Consider the following 11,240-nt stretch of genomic DNA (forward strand, 5'->3'; position numbering starts at 1 on the left):
CTTATGCGACGTGAAGTGCTTTCTATCGATCGAGAATTGAGGAATTGTAAGGCTACTACAGATGTGATTCGGGATGTTCCTCCCTGCATAGTTGATTGGGCTATTTTCGTCGCCTTGTGGAAGGATATTTTGTCGTTTCAGCTCAATAGATGTACTTCTGAGAGCATTGAGGCTATGCATAGGTTGCTATGATGCTCATGAGTTATTATCGCATAGTATTGATATGATGGTAGGATGCTTGCCTATGTCTCGGGGCAGTGAATGAGTTGAAATGAGGGTTGCTCGGTGCATCATTCAGAGATTCGGTATTTTACTTCTCACGAAGGAAAGGCAATCTAACTAAGAATGTTCAGACTTGGGTTGATGAAGTAGTGGGACTCGATATTTTTTAGCGTGGTGGGATCTTCGCCTATGATGCGGCGTCATCGTCCTTGATTGGTTTTAATGTGTTACGTTCGCCGGTGTTATGGTTTCCTTCAATTCGCCTTGGGCAGAGTATTATAAATGGTATCGATAAAGCGACAGTCAAAGGTCGCAGTGTGCAGGGGTTCAGGATCGAATCGGCATTCCTGTTATTGATGGCTCGAGAAAGATGATTTCCGGAAAGGTTTAAAGTTGGTAGAGATCTATCGGTTCAAGTGCTAGAGAGGTAGATTTTGATTTAAGGCAACAACTGGACAGTGAAGGATGAGCAAGGACATGTGGGAGGTGCCTTGCGGTGGATAAACTTATAGAAAGCCAAGTGTGAGAAATAAAAGTCAAGTAGTTGCTTAAAGAAGAGGGTTTGACCAAAGTGGGAGAGTGTCAGGGTATCATATAGGTTTGGTGGTAGGATGTTCTACTGATTTAGTAGTAATTATACCCAGTGCAGCGACGTTGGAATATGTCAGCATGTAGTTTCCACATGTGGGTCATCTCTTGTGAGCGGGTTAGTGGTTGTGTGGTGTTGACGAAGCTCCTACGGAGAATGTCTACTAACTATCCAGGAAGAGGTCGAATATGTGGATGTGGCTAGTGATTCAGAGTATTCATGAAGTGTTTAAGAGAAAGGATTTCGAGGAATTTGGCGGGTTGATTGTGATAGATCATGTTGATGAAGGAAGAATCTTGGTGGGTTTCAGGTTTATGCAATAGTAGCCTCAAGCTAAGTGGTAGAGTCCCATCGCCCATAGTTGGATTTCATGGTCGTCTATTTATAAGATTTCTGGTTATCGGCATATTGATGGGTTATTACAACTAAGGAAAGAGAACATCAGTGGTAATTTGAGCAAGTGATTTGAGGAATGTGTGTTATAGTTGGCCTTATCGATTCATGCTCAGGCTTTAGGAAGACTCGGGATTTATGCTTCATGTAGAGGCGAGTTACAAGGAAGATGATTCGGCCAGGTGCTTCTTTGAGAGGGTGCTCATGTGCTAGCAGAGCCTTGGAGTTGATTATATTCGGGACCAAGTCAGAATGGGTGACTCTCAATAACGGTCCTATGGTGTGATGTCTAAGGATTTCGAGTCCATAGTATGGTTGAATATCGATCTTTTGCAGCGGATTATGATAAAGGAGCTTGGAGTGTTCCGTGTTATTTTTGGTCTACAGGGTATCATGAGAGGAGGGGGAGCATGTAACTTTGGATTTATAAACAAAATCACCAAATTTGGTATATCAGTTGAAGACGCGATTATGCGCACAAGGAGGGTATGAAATGGTTAGTGGGTTTTGAGACAGTGTGGTCTCGTGAAATGGGGTCACTCGGGATGAGTGTAGATTGAGTTTGTTATATTGATAAAGGAGTTGTTGTTATTTCTAAGGAAGATCCAGAGTCAATTAGGAGAAGTCGGGTTTGGTTAGCAATGGTTGAATTGGCATGATGATGGCAATGATCAACTCCTTTAGCGTGTTGAGTTGAGCATGTGATTTGTTGCGGTACGTGCGAGGTTTGACGACCGCCATAATTGATTTTATTTGGGGGCATTCGAGCATTATGGCATGTTATGTGTAAACGGATCCTAGAAGGATTATGGTGGTTTAAACCACTACTCGAGGTTTGTATTTTCTGTGGTCATGGGAATTTGGCTGTGTGTTGCAATGGTTCTCTTGAAATGAACTAAGTAAAATGTTTCTATATAATGAACTGTTTACCCTATTAGTGGTTCCGGAGTTATGATGAAATTTTTTGTGCTTTTGCACATTGGCACGATTAAGTGTGGTGATTAGCATGTAATTTGGAAGTTGAGGATCAAGGTTGTTGTTTGGTGTTAACAAAAATGTAACGAGCTCAGATGAGCGAGAAAGGACTCAGATGGTTAGAGTAAGCTGGCGTCACCTGAGATCGGTGCCTGCTGTGAAGGGGCTTTGCATACTGAATGCGGATTCTAGAACTGCTTTACAGCATTGGTGTGGCCGGTAGTATAAATGTACAGACTTGTTACCTGGTGCGAAAGGTCATGGGAGCATATCCCATGGGAAGATTGTATAAGTGTGACGTGTAGTCACTTGATTGATTGAATAATGGAAACCAAATATGAAGATTGTGGTAATATCGCTAATTGGGAATTCATGCCTGGAGGACGCTCGGTTCGTCTGGTGGTGGACTATGGAAGCTTGTCCCGGTAATGATGGTTGTTCTTATGTGTTATGGGAAAAATGGGTTATTATGGACCCTTGAAAGGTTTCTAGCTTGGTACGATGCGATCAACATCGGTTTGAGGTCCATGAAAGGATTTAATATGAATATGGGCTCTGTATCAAGCTGGATGTGTTCATTTCAGCATAGTGCTCCTTATGGAGGAGTATTCAGACGTTGGATATTGTTTCATCGTCCGCTTTTTCATGTAATGTTATATTGTGCCGTGTGAGTTGTGAAACGACTCTGATAAATTTCACATGTGCTGAGGTTCCGCATAGCAATGATGTTATGTGACCAGTATGGATCTCGAGATTCAGATCATATATCGCACCTTAGTTGTGCTTGACTTTCGCAGCGTATGGCACTATCTGTCTCCCCAGGGATGGTATTATGCACTTAGCATGCTTGTGGCCTATGTTCGGGTATTTTGTAATAATGAGCATTTTCGCTCGGTAACTAATTCCTTACAGGCTATTATGTGTGAATCAGGTGGCATACCGCCACGGGTATGTTTTTTAGATCGGGTTGCACGCCGGAACAGTGTGATGTTGAGTACAATCCCCTATAGCTATTTTTTGAGTATTTGTAATCCCATTTTCTGAGGAAGGTTCATGACACCTTTTCGGTTGTCCAATTAGTTGCGTGGGTTGAGTGGTTCCTTCTAGAGTTCGATTCCTTATGTATCACGTTCGGGTTTGTAGCTTATTGGCACATTGTGGCATCATATGCAACTTTTGGCAATGTCTGAGGTGGCTTATTGCCTGAGCAGCTTGTACTGGGTGACACTAGATTATTGGACCCGAGATCAGTGCGATCAGATTTATATGAAGCATATTAAAGAGTAAATATTATTATTCAATCCAAAGTGAGGTAATGGTTCTTGTCGGGAGGAGAAACTCCATAATTTGTAATTTGGCAGGTGGCTATGAGTCCTACACATCTCCTCTGTCGTGGCATTTCAAGAGTTGGAACAAGACTTATATATGCCATGAGGTGCATGGTGAACATCAAATTCGGGGAATTTTGGCTATTGTTATCAGAAGATGTTATTATGGTCATGTGAATTATGCGGTGCATGGTGTGAATTCAGCAAAGGTATGCAGTCATGTTTTAGTGCATCATGTGATGATTGATACGGTGATCATATGTTGGAAACAGGCCTAGCAAAAGACTCTGGATGCTGGAATTTGGCTCTAAAGCTAGTTCGACTAAACACAAGGGGAATCTTCAAATTTGCTCGAGCTAGTGTGCTCAACAGAGTTGTGGTAGCACGGATAGGTGAACGAGGTGTTAAGCAAAGATTTCAGACAATTCCAGAGCAGTTCTTAGTACATTCGAGGACAAACATATGTTTAACTGGGAGAAAATGTAACGACCCAACCGGTCGTTTTGAGCTCTAGCTCATCATTCGATGGTTTGCGGTGATAAGCAGCTTCACTTCAGGTATTATTACTTGTACGCATGGTCGGAATTGAAATTTTGGAAGTTTAATGTTGATTTGGAAAGCAAATTCTCATTTCGAAAGCTTTAATTTGGAAGAATTGACTTAGATTGGATTTTAGAGTAAACGACCTCGGAATCAGTATTTGAAGGTTCCAGCAGGTTCGTATGATTTCGGACTTGGACGTATGTTTGTATAGAGTTTTGGATACCCCGGGAGCATTTCGGCACCAATTGTGGAAGTTAGCACTTTGGAAGAATTTCTTGAATTTGGGGTGGAGGTGAATTTTATGTTTTCGATGTTCGTTTGGGATTCCGAGTCTGAGAATAGCTCTGTATGGTGATTCTGGTGTTGGGAGCGCATCCGGAAGTGGATTCGGAGGTCCGTAGGTCATTTTGGAGTCATTTGGCTAAAGTTAGAAATTTGAATGTTTTTGAGAAGTTTGACCGGGAGTGGACCTTTTGATATTGGGATAGGATTCCAATTCCAGAAGTTGGAGTAGGTCCGTAATGTAAAATGTGACTTGTGTGCCAAATTTGAGGTCAATCGGACGTGATATTATAGGTTTCGGCATCGAATGTAGAAGTTTGAAATTTTAAAGTTCATAAAGCTTGAATTGAGTTGCGATCCCTTATTTCTATGTTATTTGATGTGATTTGAAGGCTTGACTAAGTTCGTAATGTGTTTTGGGACGTGTTGGTATAACTACATGAGGTCCCGAAGGCCTCGGGTGTGTTTCGGATCGAGTTCAGATGGATATTGTACTTTGAGGAATTGCTGGTTTCTGGGCATCTGGTTTCCTCTTCCGCGATCGCAAAGAAAGGGCTGCGATCGCGAAAGGTTAGGTGGGCTGGTGGGAATTTTACTATACGCGATCATGCATAATACTTCGCGTTCGCGGACAGTCGAGCTGGAGGTTCTTCGCGTTAGTGTCGGGGCTAACGTTAACGCGCTGTGTTAATGGGGCTGGCCCGTTTAGTGAAGGTTGTTTTATGCGATCGCATAGCAGGGTTCGCGATCGCGAAAGAGGAAGGGGATGAGCAGTGCGATCTCGTTCTGGGCATCGCGTTCGCGAAAGAGAAGCTTTTAGGCAGCTGTTGATTGGCCTTCACGATCGCGAGTGGATTTTCGCGATCGCGAAGGGGAAAGACCTCGGCAGTGTTCTTTTAAAATCAAGGTTTTGGATCATTTACACTTCATTTCCTCCATGGGAGCCGGTCTTGGAGCGATTTTGGAGCTCCATATTCATCATATATGTCAGGGTAAGTGATTCCCACCTATTTCATGTTAAATACATGGTTTATATAAGGATTTAGTCGTGAAAATATGTAGAAATTTGGAATTTTGAAGAAAAACATAAAAATTGGTATTTTTGGAATTTGACCATGAATTCGGGTAAGGAATTGAGAACAAATTTTATATTTGATTTCGTTATGCTATGGGTAATGTTTATCTTCGAAAATATTCAGAATCCGGGCACGTGGACCTGAGGGTGATTTTACCGATATTTTGAGTGGAGTTGGAAATTGTAGTAAATTGAATTGCTATGAGTATTAGAGTATATTTTCATTGGTTTGCGCATTGTTTGCTAGTTTTGGAGCGTTGGACATCGGTTTGAGGTGTTAGAGTGGCGTTGGAGCCGATTATGGAACTTCGGAGCGAGGTAAGTCTCCTTTCTAATCTTGTAAGAGGGAATTAACCCCATAGGTGAACTAAATTATTATGTGCTTCTATTTGTGGGGGATACGTACGCACGAGGTGATGAGAGTCCGTACGTAGAAACTAACTATGACTACGTCCGGGTAGTTTTAGGCTCACATCATGCCTTGTTGATATTTTTATTGATTTATGTTTATTGTTTTCCTTGAGAGGGAGCGAAATTGAGTCTGATTATTAAATGTTTTGAAGGGAGTTGAAATTTGAGAACTTAAGATTTAAAAGGTTTCATTTTAACTTTGTAATTTCGAAAAGTATTGAGGAATAATATAATAGCTGAAGAAATCTATGTGTAACTGTGGCGCATGTATGTTTCGCGAGCGGGGTAATTTTCTTAAAAGGTTACAAGCTGAATTTCCCTTATTTTGAAAAGAATCAAGAAACCAATTTGATTTTAATGTTAAATTTATGTTTGACCGCATCGCACGTATGATTCGCGAGCAGGGTATTTCCTACTACTCTCATGGGAACGGGTCGTTCGCCTCAGTTGATTAAATAGATGCATCTATGGTTCACGCCATTCGACCTTCTGCCAGTGCACAGTTTAAATATTTGTTGGATCGGGCCATACGACCTCGGCATGATTTGCGCATGCTTGTATTGCTTGCCTTGAAATTTATAAATAATGATATTGCCTCCCTAGTCGGAGATAAATTGATAAATAATGAAATGTGAATTTTGAAACCTCTTATTAACAAAGGAATTGTTTACTTGATTCATGATTTTCTTGAGTTTACTGCCATTTTGAATAAATCCATGACTAATTATATTATTGATGGCCACAGTAAATGGCAAAGTCGACCCATCGTCACTACTTTTTCGAGGTTAGGCGGGATACTTACTGGATACACGTTGATTTTCGTACTCATACTACACTTGCTGCACGTTTTGTGCAAGTACATATATGACTAGTGGCCTTGTGGTCGCAGAGGCGCTGTTATTATAGGCATTTAGGTGAGCTGCATCTTATGTATGACCCGCAACCAGCAGAGTCTCCTTCAGAGTATTGTATTTTCTTTCCTGTTCAAATTTGTATTCCGAACAGTTATTGTATTTTATTTTAAATTCCTAGAAAACTCTCATGCACTTGTGACACCGGGTTTTAGGATGATTATGGGATGTTCAGTATTGAAATTGGAAAACAATGTTATTATTCCGTAAATTCATCTTTTACTAGATAAATTGAAGTAAATTTACGATTTCAAAAATATTAAATTGAGAATTTAATTAACTATTTAGTGTTATCTTGCCTGACTGCGGTGTCTGGCGCCATCATGACCTTTAACGGATTTTGGGTCAATGCAAGAATTCTCCTAATTGTTGTCGTTCATTAAGACGATGTTTCTTGATTTCCTGGCTTAACTTAATCTCATTGCATAGAGCTAAGCCTTCTTGTGTGCATACACAAATAAGCTTTCCATAGGTATAGCTATTATAATCTATACTCATTGCAGTTCCTCGAAGAGTTTTTCTAACTCTTTTAGAAAAAAGTGTTGGGAGTCCATCAATAAATTTGGACTTCCAGTGAGTGCTATTACACTCTGGTAATTCCATTACTCTGGATAAGAAAACATCCTTATACCATCTAAAATTTGTTAAGGTATTACACCTAAGATTTTGGAGCATGGTCCTTAAGGTCTCACTATTGTCTGACCATTTTCCAGAAAAATGTCCTATAATATTAAGAACTAAAGAATAGACAGCGTTTTGAACATTCTGACCATCTTCTACCTTTATGGCTCCCATAATTTCTATGAGTTGTTTAGGTTTTAAATAATTATCCCACCATCCTTTTAATTGGCCAGTAAACCCTGCTACTATCATATCAGCAATGGTTCTCTCATAATTCTTATTAACCTTTCAGATAGTGTTATACATAAGCATTCTACGTACTTAGGTATAAATTTGGCGATCAGTAAAACCATTTATGTTCCATTAATAGATTTCTGAGCCACTATAGTTCTGGGAATAATGGGTAGCATCAAGATCCTCTATGAGTACATCTTGGGGAGTTGACATAGGATAATAAAACATCCTTTGGACCGGTTTGCGAGCAAACCTTTTTGAGATTTTATTAATCTCATCAGAGAGTTTTACCTTCCTCTCTTCATCAGATAACTACTCTAAATTTAAAGGACTAATTTTAAATACTTCAATTTTTTTATCTAATAAATTCTCGAGGTCCTCGAGACTTTGTATTTTAAAGTCTTTGACCTCAGGAGGTGGTTGGATACTGGCAGTAGAAATTTTCTCTTTGCCTTTTGTAGTATCCTTCCTGGATATTTTCTGGACTTTTGTTATTAATCTGTCCGGTCTTTCATTAATGGAAACTATCTATTCACCCATAATACTAATATATATTAGTATAATTATTTTGTGTGAGCATAGTATTCAAATTTCTAGCAATAATTTTACCAGTATCATCATCAAACAATTTTGAAAATGCAGTATAATAAATTACTTTATCCTTTTCTCCCATTTGGAAAGATGTTTGTGGGGGAAAAACAAATCTAGTAATTTCACCACTATTGAGTTTTTAATCTCTTTCTAGCATGGAAATATAACCATTAACATATTTAGACATAAACTATGGTACAAAAGTAATTATCTTATTGTGACCACTAATATCATTGTAAAAATCATCTTGAAATAATTTTATTAAATCCTTATCAAAATTATCAAGAAATCAGTTTCTCAAAAAGTTCCCATATTGGTTTTTAAAATTATTCAGAAATCATTTTTCTTGCCGGTGAACCCGGACTAAAATCTATTTGGTTTCTATCCATTTAATCCATTAGAAAAATCCATTTCGGATTCAGTTGTATCTGGAATAGCACTAACAATATTATCCGTACCAATTTTTATGACATCAATTCTATTATTTTTCCTAATTTGTGATGTAGATGCTCTTGATGGAAAATCTACAGTATCAATAGGTAAAATATAAGAGGAATTCGATCTAGTTAATCAATGGTTGTTCACTATGTTGCATTGCATTGACATGCACACTTGACATACAATCATAGAGAATACACATCGTGGTCACAACCAGACTGTCTAGTCTAAGCTGTGGTCTAAACCTGGCCTCAAGTCTTCCAGACTGTCCTATCACCAAAATATAGAATACACATCTCGCACGTCATCCCTGAAATCCCAAGTCGGCGATGCTCAGCCAATACCGAGCGCTCACATGCGCACACGAATACGTGGATGGAATTCAAGGAGTTATGCTTTAAGCTAAATAAATTTCGCACGATAAGGAAAGAAAGACGGAAAATTATTCTAAATGCCATGTAGCCTCTCGAAGATAAGTATGGACGTCATCATACCGATCCGCAAGACACTACTAGACACTTGCTCATGACTTTTAGAACCTATGAACCTAGGGCTCTGATACGTACTTTGTCACGACCCAAAATCCAACTAGCCGTGATGGCACCTAATAATCCGATTCAAATAATATTTAACTGACTCTAATACACTCCCAAGGACTGGTAGTACAAATCATGAGCTTCTAATATTAGAATTTACAAGCTGGTATGAAATAAATACATCATCTGTTCGAAATGTACATAAACAGATTTTTATAAATATAAGGCTACTATGAACAAGAGGAACCTATGACCGGAACACAGGTACATCTTCAAATCCAGCTCCTGTCGATCATAGCAACATCAGCATCCAATATCTACACGCAAGCTGCATAAGTGTAGTATGAATACAACCGACCGCATGTACTCAATAAGTGACAAACCTAACCTTAGGTTGAAAGTAGTGACGAGCTGGAACAAAGGTCAGGGTCCAACACCAATAGCCAACAACAGTTCATAACAACATAATAAAAGTAATAAAAGAAGTAGCTTAGAGACAAAATGCTCAACTCGTTCATAGTTCCAGAAAAATAGGTCTACTTTGCAAGTATATCAGTGAAAACCCAAATCTTTTACCGAAATCACCAAAATATGAGTACGTTTTGAAAAACTGTGATTTTTCCCAAAAATGTTTCAACAACAGATAGGATGTTTCATTTTCAAATGGCATGAGGAAAATACATCTCTATGCCTACATGTCAATGAGTATGTGAAGTCATGAATGAAGCAATATCGTATAGCATGAGGAAAAAGTGCATCTCTATGCCTGTATGTCAAGCATGTCAATGCCATGCATCTCAGTAATAAAACAATATGCATACTCTCAGAGTATCAATTCACTCAGTCCTCCCGGTCACTAAGTCCTCACAGTCACCCAGTCCTCACAATTACTCAATCCTCCCAATCTCTCGGCACTCGCACTCAGTAGGTGCCTGCGCTCACTGGGGTATGTACAGACTCCGGAGGGGCTCCTTCAGCTCAAGCGCTATAATCTGTATGGATAATTCACGTGCTATAGTATCTATATCTGGATCCGCACGGACAACTCACGTGCTATAGTATCAATATCTGGATCCGCTCGGACAACTCGCGTGCTACACGGATAACTCACGTGCTATAATAAGCCAATCTGGCCTGCTGCGACGTGCAACCCGATCATATAATTATCCTCACAATCAGGCCCTCAGCCTCACTCAGTCATCAATCTCTCTAGTCTCTCGGGCTCAGAATGTCATTAAACTAGCCCAAAATGAAGATATGATGCATTAACAAATAACATTAGAGACTGGGATATGATATGCAATTAATGAATATGACTGAGTGTGAAATTACAGTTTAAACATATAATTCAACAGTAGAAATGACCTCAGTGGGTCCCAATAATACCAGCATTTTCCTAAGCATGATTTCTAACATGAGTCACGGCCCAGTTTCTCTAACACATAAAAATGCATGGAAGAATACAAGTTAATTAACTAAACAGCTCTACGGAATCAACCGAGTCTCAATTTCTATGGTGCACTCCCATACGCCCGCCACCTAGCATGTGCGTCACCTCCAAACAATTCACATAACACGTATAATCAGGGTTCATACCCTCAACTCCAAGATTAGAGATGTTACTTACCTCGAAAAAGCTGAATCCAATGTCAAGCAAGCTAAACAATGCTCCAGAAATTCCATTATGGGCGTATCGACTTCCGAACGGCTCGAATCTAGTCACAATTAATTCGATTCACTCAACACAAATTATAGGAATTTTTTCATATCAAAATACTAATTTTCCCAAAAATCCAAAATTACACTCAAAAATTGCCCGTTGGGCCACATCTCGGAACCCGATAAAAGTTACAAAATATGAAAGCCCTTTCAACTACGAGTCCAACCATACTAATTTTACCAAATTCCGAAATCAACTCCAAATCCTCAAATTAAACTAAGAGGGTTTTCTAAATTTTCCAACTTAATTCACCAATTAAATGTTAAAAACAACCATGGATTCAGGTAATTTGACCAATATTGAGTTAAGAACACTTACCCCGATGTTTTCCTAGAAAATCTCCCAAACATCGCTTCTTCCCGAGCTCCAAT

The sequence above is a fragment of the Nicotiana tomentosiformis genome, chromosome 12 (genome assembly GCF_000390325.3).
Source record: "Nicotiana tomentosiformis chromosome 12, ASM39032v3, whole genome shotgun sequence".
Lineage (NCBI taxonomy): Eukaryota > Viridiplantae > Streptophyta > Magnoliopsida > Solanales > Solanaceae > Nicotiana > Nicotiana tomentosiformis.